Raw genomic sequence first — 9,499 nt, 5'->3', positions numbered from 1 at the left:
TTATGTTGCAAAGCCGAATTGGTCTATATTGAGTAATAGACTCAGGATAATTTGTTTTTGGGATAAGAGTAATGTTAGTTTTATTAATTTCCGGTGGAATAGAGGAAGTAGAGAACGCATGTTGACAAGTGTGGATTGCTGTCTGATTTGTTTCATGCTAGAATTTTTGGAAGAATATAGGGTGGAGACCATCCGGGCTTGGTATTTTTAAAGGTTTAAAAGAATGGACGACAGTAGCAATCTCACCGTTTGAGAGAGGACGGTTTAGGGAGCGAATATCTTGTGGAGTAAGGAAATTTAAATAAGTAGTTGGATGTTTATTTTGACAATATATTAGTTGTGTTGTATAGAGGTCCTGAAAATAAGTGAGGATTGTTTGGTGGATTAGTTTGGTGTCAAATGTCCAGTTACCTACTGTGTCATGAAGGCTTAGTATACAATTACATCGACGTCTATGGATTGTGGAAAGGTGAAAAAAAAATTGTGTTTGCGTCACCCTCATTTAACCATTGAATTCGTGATTTTAATTTTGAAAATGCTTCCTCACTCCGTAGTAAATTGTTAAAATCCGTTAAGAGTTGGTTTTCTAAATTATAGCAGAATAATTTTTTTTGTGGTTGGTTTCATTAGTTGGAGGCCTTTTAGTCGTGCCAGTAGAATCTTTTTTTATAAAACATGTAACCAAAGCTTTGTTGATTCCAATCAGTAGCTAAATCAGTAAATAAAAATTAATCTTATTGGATAATTAGTTTGGTTAAGTCATGTTTGAGTTATAATATCATGAAATTGAGGATGCTGTAACCACATGGTTTCGAATTTAAAAGAAGAAGAGGGTTTAGGGGTAAGGTTTAGTTAAATTAAATAGAAGTGGGCAGTGGGCAGAGTGAGTACGAGGTAAGTGTTGGATTGTTGAATCTAGATATAATTATCCATTTAGTATTGGCAAAAAATTTATCTAGACGTTTTATAATAATTTTATTATTTGGATTTTTATTATGAGTGTAATTAGGTTTGTTAGTCCACATAAACACTACAAGAAAATGGGCCTATTGCAACAGACGTTTTTGTAACGGTTCCGAAACTATTCCTACATATCAGTTATTGGAATGGTTCTAACCGTTGCAATATTACATGGATGATACTTGCACACTTTGGCTATAAAACCATTGCCATTAATTAGAAACCATTCCCATAGGGTTTTATTTTTTACAACGCTTATCCAAATCGTGCCAATAAATATATCTGTTGCCATGGATCTTGAAAAAAATGCAATGGGAATCCTTGTTTTTTCCCTCCTAAAATTTTGGCCCCCTGACTTTTCGTAAACTCGCGCTAGAACCCTTTTTTTTACATAAATTTCTTTTTGTCTTAACTAATTTCTATACCTAATAAAGTTAAAAACAACTAAATCGAAAGGCCATCCCTGACTTCACCCAGAAAGACGACTCTGTAATAACTATCGAAAGGCAGCCATCCACCTCGGACTCTGCCACTATACCACCGTCGACCTCCGCAGTAGAACCTCCGACTCTGTAACAACTACGACCGTCAACAACCACCTTCTTCTACAGTCGTCAACAACAACCACCATCCCACCGTCAACAAAATCGTTCCAGCTCTTCGACTAGTTCCGAGATTTAATTTTCTTTTTTCTTCACCCATAAACTTTATTTCCTCCACCCGAAACAACCACCTCCTTTTATTAATCCAAGCTCCACATTTTCAAACAGTCCCAAAATTTTAGGGCTTTTTCTCGACTAAGCTCGACCACCTCCTTTTGCTATTTCTCAATAGTTGAACCATAATTTGCAGATTCCATTAGTGAGGAAGAAATTGGAACTGATAGCTGTGGGATAAATCGCGGTAAGTTTTTTTAATCTCTTTTTAATTTAAATTTTAGATAACCACATTCGATAGTTGTGTTTTTGAATGAAGATTTTAGTATTAATGTTTGTTATTATCTGATTCAACTGGTTTTTATTTTTGGGAGTATTTGAGAGACATAATGTGATTGAAGGGAGATTAAACACACTAGTGCATGTCTTCTCATTCTGCTTGAAATTGTGAATTTCATTGAAACTATGCTTTCCTTTGGTACAATTGATAGGTTTTGATTCTATATTTTGTTAGATATGTCACTATTTGATTCATAGGTGTAGGAGTTTTGTCCAGCGGATACTTTGTAATTAGAAATCGTTGAGTTGGGGGCCTATCATTTGCGGATAGATTAAGGTTGCCCTACAAGTGTAACAATGTTGATGTCAATGATAAGAATGATTGATACATTTGTTATTGGGTTTCAGTCTCTCTTGAGTTTGAGTTATATCCATAGTATTTATTAAACTATAGGTTGGAGAATTTAACAGATGCGGGATACAGTATAACGGTAGGGTTGATGCACAATTGTCTCAAAAACTCTAAGGAGATAATTTATTCGTCTGAAATTTCAAAAGATAAAATAAATTTAATCATCATTATAGCTTTGATAACAACAATACATGTCACCTTAAAATCACCGTATCTCTTTCACAATTATGCTATCAAATTAATTTTTGTACAATTATTTAAAACTTGCTTGAGTAGCCAAACTTTCACGCAAGTCAATGATATTCTTAGTCATTACGCTCAGTCGGGCAGATAATTAAGAGGTTCAGAATGTAGCCAACGCTAAGGCAAGTTGTACTAGCTATTAGCTCTGAAACCTTTGCTGGTTCCTTTTGAAATGTAAAAAGATAGTCACTAAGTGTATGAAGCAAAGAGAAAATTAGAAAAATGAATTCAGATGTCAAAGGATCCATGCAATCATATTAAAGTGGAGCTTTCTTATATTCCAATAGTTCAAGACTTGAAAAACTATAACAAAGCTTTGCAATATGGTAAGAATGGCCCCCAATGTCTGGTTATCATCATCATCCATTACTCTGGGAAGCTGCCTTAACGTAGAAATCCCTACATGTGATCTCTTCTGTGAACTATTGCTCGAAAAATTCGACAGATTCCGCTTTTATGTAATCATTATTCTCAATCCAGGTGCCATCAAATTTTGTAATTCTTGTTAACTGCAACTTTTTCCTTCTGAAGTTGACTACAGAGTGAAAGAATTTAGTGTTATTATCCCCCTCCGAATACCACTTCAATCCTGCTTTTTGCCTCTAAAGGATTCTTCATTCTTAATGTTCCTTATGAGCTGAGCATTCATATTGTTGTACTCCATCCTATTACTTTCTGAATTATCATTCAAAAATCTATCCTCAAGCTCTACAAGTCTATTTTGTAGTTCCTTGGTCTTGTCAAATATATTTTCAATAGATTTTCTACACCATGAGCAAAGATTCTTATAGACACTCTTAAGTTTGAGATGAATCTGCCAAGCTTCACTACTAGAAATCCGGAAAAAAGCGACCAAAATTTAGCGACCAAAATTGGTCTGTGGGAAAAAGCGACCAAAGTTGGTCGCTAAACTAGCGAAAATAATAAAATAAATAAAAGAAACAAAATAGCGACCAAGGTTGGTCGCTACTTGGTTGCTATATTAGTCAAAATATTGACTGGACTGGTCAGACTTTCTTGGTCAAACATTTACTGAGATTAGTGACCAATGTTGGTCGCTAAAGTGGGACCCACCTACAAAATTTTAATAATTATATTATTATTTTAAAAAAATTATAAAATATAAATATATATAATATAAAAATGGCGACCAACGTTGGTCGCTACTTAAAGGGTAGGCAGATACCGACCAACTTTGGTCGCTTAAATGGGGCCCAGTTATACAATTTTAATAATTATATTATTAATTTAAATATTATATGAAATATAATTAAATCTGATTTAAATATAGCGACCAACTTTGGTCGCTAAACTAAATTCTTGAATAAATAGCGACCAAAGTTGGTCTCTATTCAGGTCAACAATGGTCAAAATTAAAAATCACTTTTGTATTTACTATCTAAATAATATAAATATAAGGCGTTAATACTTTTGTAATACAAGGGATGAATAGTACTACGAATCGTGCTCTCTCTCTCTCTCTCTCTCTCTCTCTCTCTATATATATATATATATATATATATATATATATATATATATATATATATATATATATAAAATATATACTTACGCTATATTATGCACTGAGTATAAGTCTATTAGGTAATATTATATCGAATATAGCTTACATATATAATATATATATACTTACGCTATACTATGCACTAAGTATAAGTGTATTAGGTAATATTGTATCGAATATATATATATATATATATATATATATATATATACTTACGCTATACTATGCACTAAGTATAAGTGTATTAGGTAATACTGTATCGAATATAGCTTATATATATAATATATATACTTACGCTATACTATGCACTAAGTATAAGTGTATTAGGTAATACTGTATCGAATATAGCTTATATATATATAATATATATATACTTACGCTATACTATGCACTGCGTATAAGTGTATTAGGTAATACTGTATCGAATATAGCTTATATATATATATATATATATATATATATATATATATATATATATATATACTTACGCTATACTATGCACTGAGTATAAGTGTATTGGTAATACTGTATCGAATATAGCTTATATATATATAATATATATATATACTTACGCTATACTATGCACTGCGTATAAGTGTATTAGGTAATACTGTATCGAATATAGCTTATATATATAATATATATACTTACGCTATACTATGCACTAAGTATAAGTGTATTAGGTAGTATTATATCGAATATAGCTTATATATATATATATATATATATATATATATATATACTATGCACTAAGTATAAGTGTATTAGGTAGTATTATATCGAATATATATATATATATATATATATATATATATATATATATAGCTTAAATTGAATTAAAATCCTAAATTTATACTACATATGTACATAATTTTAAATTGTATTATATATATATGCATATATATATATAGCTTAAATTGAATTAAAATCCTAAATTTATACTACATATATATATATATATATATATAATTTTAAATTGAATTAAGAGTAATATAATTTTTTTAGAAATAGCGACCAACTTTGGTCGCTATTTCTAAAAATTCAAAACTGATTTACCTACCAAAATAGCGACCAACTGTGGTCGCTATTTTTAATTCCAGAGTGTCAAAACCGGGATCCCCTCCCATTCTTTCTAAAAATTTCCCAAAATCTCTCTTTTCTCTCTCACACTCAAACCCCCCCCCCCTTCCAACTCCCAGCACCAGAGGCCCCACCCACGCCACCAACGACCACCGCCCAGCTGCCGTCGCCCCGTCGTCGTCACCTCTGCCGCTGCTGCGTCTCTCTCCTTCTCCACCTCCTAAAAATTCTAGGTTATAATTACAATTTATATCTTTTGTATAAGCTTATAATGTTTTGTTTATTAGCAATGAATTAGTTTCAAATGACTAGTGTTTCAATTGATTATTTAATATTGTATTTTATAGAAACCTAGGGTTTAGGTTGTATTTATCATTATTTAACATTTTATAAAAATCTAGGGTTTATAGAAATCTAGGATATAAATTGAAACTTTTAGGATATGAGTTGAATTTTTAGGATATGAATTGAAACTTTTAGGATATGCGTTGAATTTTTAGGATATAACTAGAAATTTTAGGATATGACTTAAACTTTTGTGGATATAAATTGAACTTTTAGTTTATGTTTAAACTTGTAGGATAAGAATTGATGAACTTTTAGTTTTTAGGTTTTGTTCTTGTGAATTGAACTTGTACGATATAAATTGAAGCTTTTGTGTATGACTTGAACTTTTTACGATATGAGTTGAAACTTTTAGGATATGAGTTGAACTTTTAGGAAATAAATTGAACCTTTAGGATATGTATTGAACCTTTAGGATATGACTTGAAGTTTTAGTTTATGTTTAAACTCGTAAGATATGAATATAACTTTTAGTTTTTAGGTTTTGTTCTTGTGAATTGAACTTGTAGGATATAAATTGAAGCTTTTATGTATGACTTGAACTTTTTAGGATATGAATTGAAACTTTTAGGATATGAGTTGAACTTTTAGGAAATAAATTGAACCTTTAGCATATGTATTGAACCTTTAGGATATGATTTGAACTTTTAGTTTATGTTTAAACTCGTATGATATGAATATAACTTTTAGTTTTTAGGTTTTGTTCTTGTGAATTGAACTTGTAGGATATAAATTGAAGCTTTTATGTATGACTTGAACTTTTAAGGATATGAATTGAAACTTTTAGGATATGAGTTGAACTTTTAGGAAATAAATTGAACCTTTAGCATATGTATTGAACCTTTAGGATATGACTTGAACTTTTAGTTTATGTTTAAACTCGTAGGATATGAATATAACTTTTAGTTTTTAGGTTTTGTTCTTGTGAATTGAATTTTTAGGATATGAATTGAATTTTTTAGGATATGAGTTGAATTTTTAGGATATAAATAGAAATTTTAGGATATGACTTGAACTTTTGTGGATATGAATTGAACCTTTAGGATATAAATTAAACTTTTAGTTTATGTTTAAACTCGTAGGATAAGAATTGATGAACTTTTAGTTTTTAGGTTTTGTTCTTGTGAATTGAACTTGTACGATATAAATTGAAGCTTTTATGTATGACTTGAACTTTTTACGATATGAGTTGAAACTTTTAGGATATGAGTTGAACTTTTAGGAAATAAATTGAACCTTTAGGATATGACTTGAAGTTTTAGTTTATGTTTAAACTCGTAAGATATGAATATAACTTTTAGTTTTTGGGTTTTGTTCTTGTGAATTGAACTTGTAGGATATAAATTGATTTTATGTATGACTTGAACTTTTTAGGATATGAATTGAAACTTTTAGGATATGAGTTGAACTTTTAGGAAATAAATTAAACCTTTAGCATATGTATTGAACCTTTAGGATATGACTTGAACTTTTAGTTTATGTTTAAACTCGTAGGATATGAATATAACTTTTAGTTTTTAGGTTTTGTTCTTGTGAATTGAACTTGTAGGATATAAATTGAAACTTTTAGGATACGAGTTGAATTTTTAGGATATAAATAGAAATTTTAGGATATGACTTGAACTTTTGTGGATATGAATTGAACCTTTAGGATATAAATTGAACTTTTAGTTTATGTTTAAACTCGTAGGATAAGAATTGATGAACTTTTAGTTTTTAGGTTTTGTTCTTGTGAATTGAACTTGTACGATATAAATTGAAATTTTACGATATGACTTGAACTTTTTACGATATGAGTTGAACCTTTAGGATATGACTTGAACTTTTGTGGATATGAATTGAAGGTTTAGGATATGAATTGAACTTTTAGTTTATGTTTTGGAATTTTAGATTGTCGGAGGATTATTAGAAGAGGTTGATGACGTTATTAGACATGCAATAGAACTTCCACCAAGAATAACTAAGACACAGTACTTGGCAAAGTGTGCCTTTAATTGTTCTTCTCATTAGCGACAATGATGATGAGAAGGCAATGGCATGTGTTTCAAATAGTGATGGTGTAGGTAGGAATTTAGTATTTTCTAAGTAGATAAAAGAAGAGCTTATAGAGTAATTTTGTACTTCATTTTCCATGAGGAAAAGAAGTTTAATTGAGAGTGACAAGGTTGATGAAGACGGAATGTGTTCCGTTGGTCATGGTAGTTCCCATAGAATGGGGATCATAAGACACTATGATGACAGAGATTATAGGAAGTTTTGTTCTAAATTTTCTTTCAAGTCTGATCCGTACAAGCTTAATGTGATATTGGTGATATTTCTTCGGATTCAGACAATGATTTGACCGACAAAAGTATGGAAATGCTATTAAAAAGAATTAAAGGTAAAATCTTTTCAGCATCCTTCTCTACCAAGAAAAACATTTAACCTTTAATTCTTTTTAAGAGCATTTCCATATTTTTGTCGGTCAAATCATTGTCTGAATCCGAAGAAATATCACCAATATCATATTAAGCTTGTACGGATCAGACTTGGAAGAAAGTTTAGAACAAAACTTCCTATAATCTTTGTTATCATAGAGTCTTATGATCCCCGCTTTATGGGAACTGCCATGACCAACGGAAAACATTCCGTCTTCATCAACGTTGTCACTATCAATCAAACTTCTTTTCCTCTTGGAAAGTGAAGTAGAGAATTCCTCTATAACCTCTTTTATCTACTTAGGAAATGTTAAATCCTACCTATACCATCACTATTTTGAAACACATGTCGTTGCCTTCTCATTATCATTGTAGCTATAGAGATCAACAATTGATCAAAGACACACCCTTCCAGGTACTGTATCCAAGTTCATCCCGAGTAATAGTACCATGAGGATAATCACCAAAGCCACCAGACAGCTTTATGATGCCAATAAAGCAAGATGAGCTATTCAATGAAACTCGTATTGTAAAGAAGAAGAAAGAGACTGATTCAGAAAGGAGGGTCGAGCCTTGACTATATACATGTAAGTTTTTTACTTTTCATTAAGTATTTTGATTTACTTTTATATAAATTTTGAAATACTAATTCAATATATATAATTTTTCATATAGGTTCGCTTCACATGCAGCTGACGTGGGGGAATTCATACGCAGTCAACCACCTAATGAATCGGGTGAGGCAATCCAACTTTCGGACGAGGATGCTGAAAGAACTAGATAAAAAAATTTAGTTCTATTGTGTTAGTTCTTTTTAGTTCGAATGGTCTTGTAATAAGCGTTAACTTAGTTTTGTTGGCTTAATGTGTTAGTTCTATTGATTGCTGCTTTTAATTGTTGTTGTTGTTGTTGCTGGCATAAAATGCCTATTTAGGATGTTTGGTAAGCTGGCAGGTGGTGTAGCTGCCAAAACAGGCAGTTTCTGCCAAAAATATACCAAGAAAAGCGACCAACTTTGGTCTCTATTTGGTCGCATTTCACTATAAAAAAAATAATTTTTTGGGCAATAGCGACCAACCTTGGTCGCTACCTGCCCAGATTTCTATTAAAAAAAATACAATTTCTGGAAATATAGCGACCAATGTTGGTCGCTTATCTTTTAAAAAAAAATTAAATTCTTGAATTTAGCGACCAACTTTGGTCTCTATTGTCCAGATTTTAAAATATAATATTTGGATTAGAGACCAAAGTTTGTCGCTTTCTAATGATTAATGATAAATTAAAAACAACTTATTTCATATGTAGAGACCAACTTTGGTCGCCAAATTTATATTATTAAATTAATATAGCGACCAAAGTTGGTCACTAAAGTCAAAATCAGAATATTTGGTCCTTTTAACTTAGAGACCAAAGTTGGTCGCTAATTAGCGACCAACTTTGGTCCCTAAAATAAAGGGACCAGCAATATTGCGATCAGGCATGTTTGGTCGCTTTTAGGCCTATATGCGACCAACTTTGGTCGCTTTTTACCGGATTTCTAGTAGTGTTTGTTCAACTCCAAGGAAATGAAATACTATGTCCTTAC

The 9,499-nt window shown here is 31.2% G+C and overlaps 1 long non-coding RNA gene across 1 annotated transcript; it reads left to right on the top strand.

Moving 5' to 3' along the window:
* Positions 1–1,311: 1,311 nt before the first annotated feature.
* On the top strand, positions 1,312–8,813 carry LOC107769753 (uncharacterized). The gene is made up of 3 exons (XR_012711351.1): positions 1,312–1,863; positions 7,388–8,501; positions 8,590–8,813. It is a non-coding gene; the product is annotated as an uncharacterized LOC107769753 (long non-coding RNA).
* The last annotated feature ends 686 nt before the right edge of the window (positions 8,814–9,499 follow it).

The sequence above is a fragment of the Nicotiana tabacum genome, chromosome 1 (assembly GCF_000715075.1).
Source record: "Nicotiana tabacum cultivar K326 chromosome 1, ASM71507v2, whole genome shotgun sequence".
NCBI classification, from domain to species: Eukaryota; Viridiplantae; Streptophyta; class Magnoliopsida; order Solanales; family Solanaceae; genus Nicotiana; species Nicotiana tabacum.
Note: the sequence above shows the minus strand (reverse complement) of the source record. Positions and strands in the feature narration are given on the sequence as shown.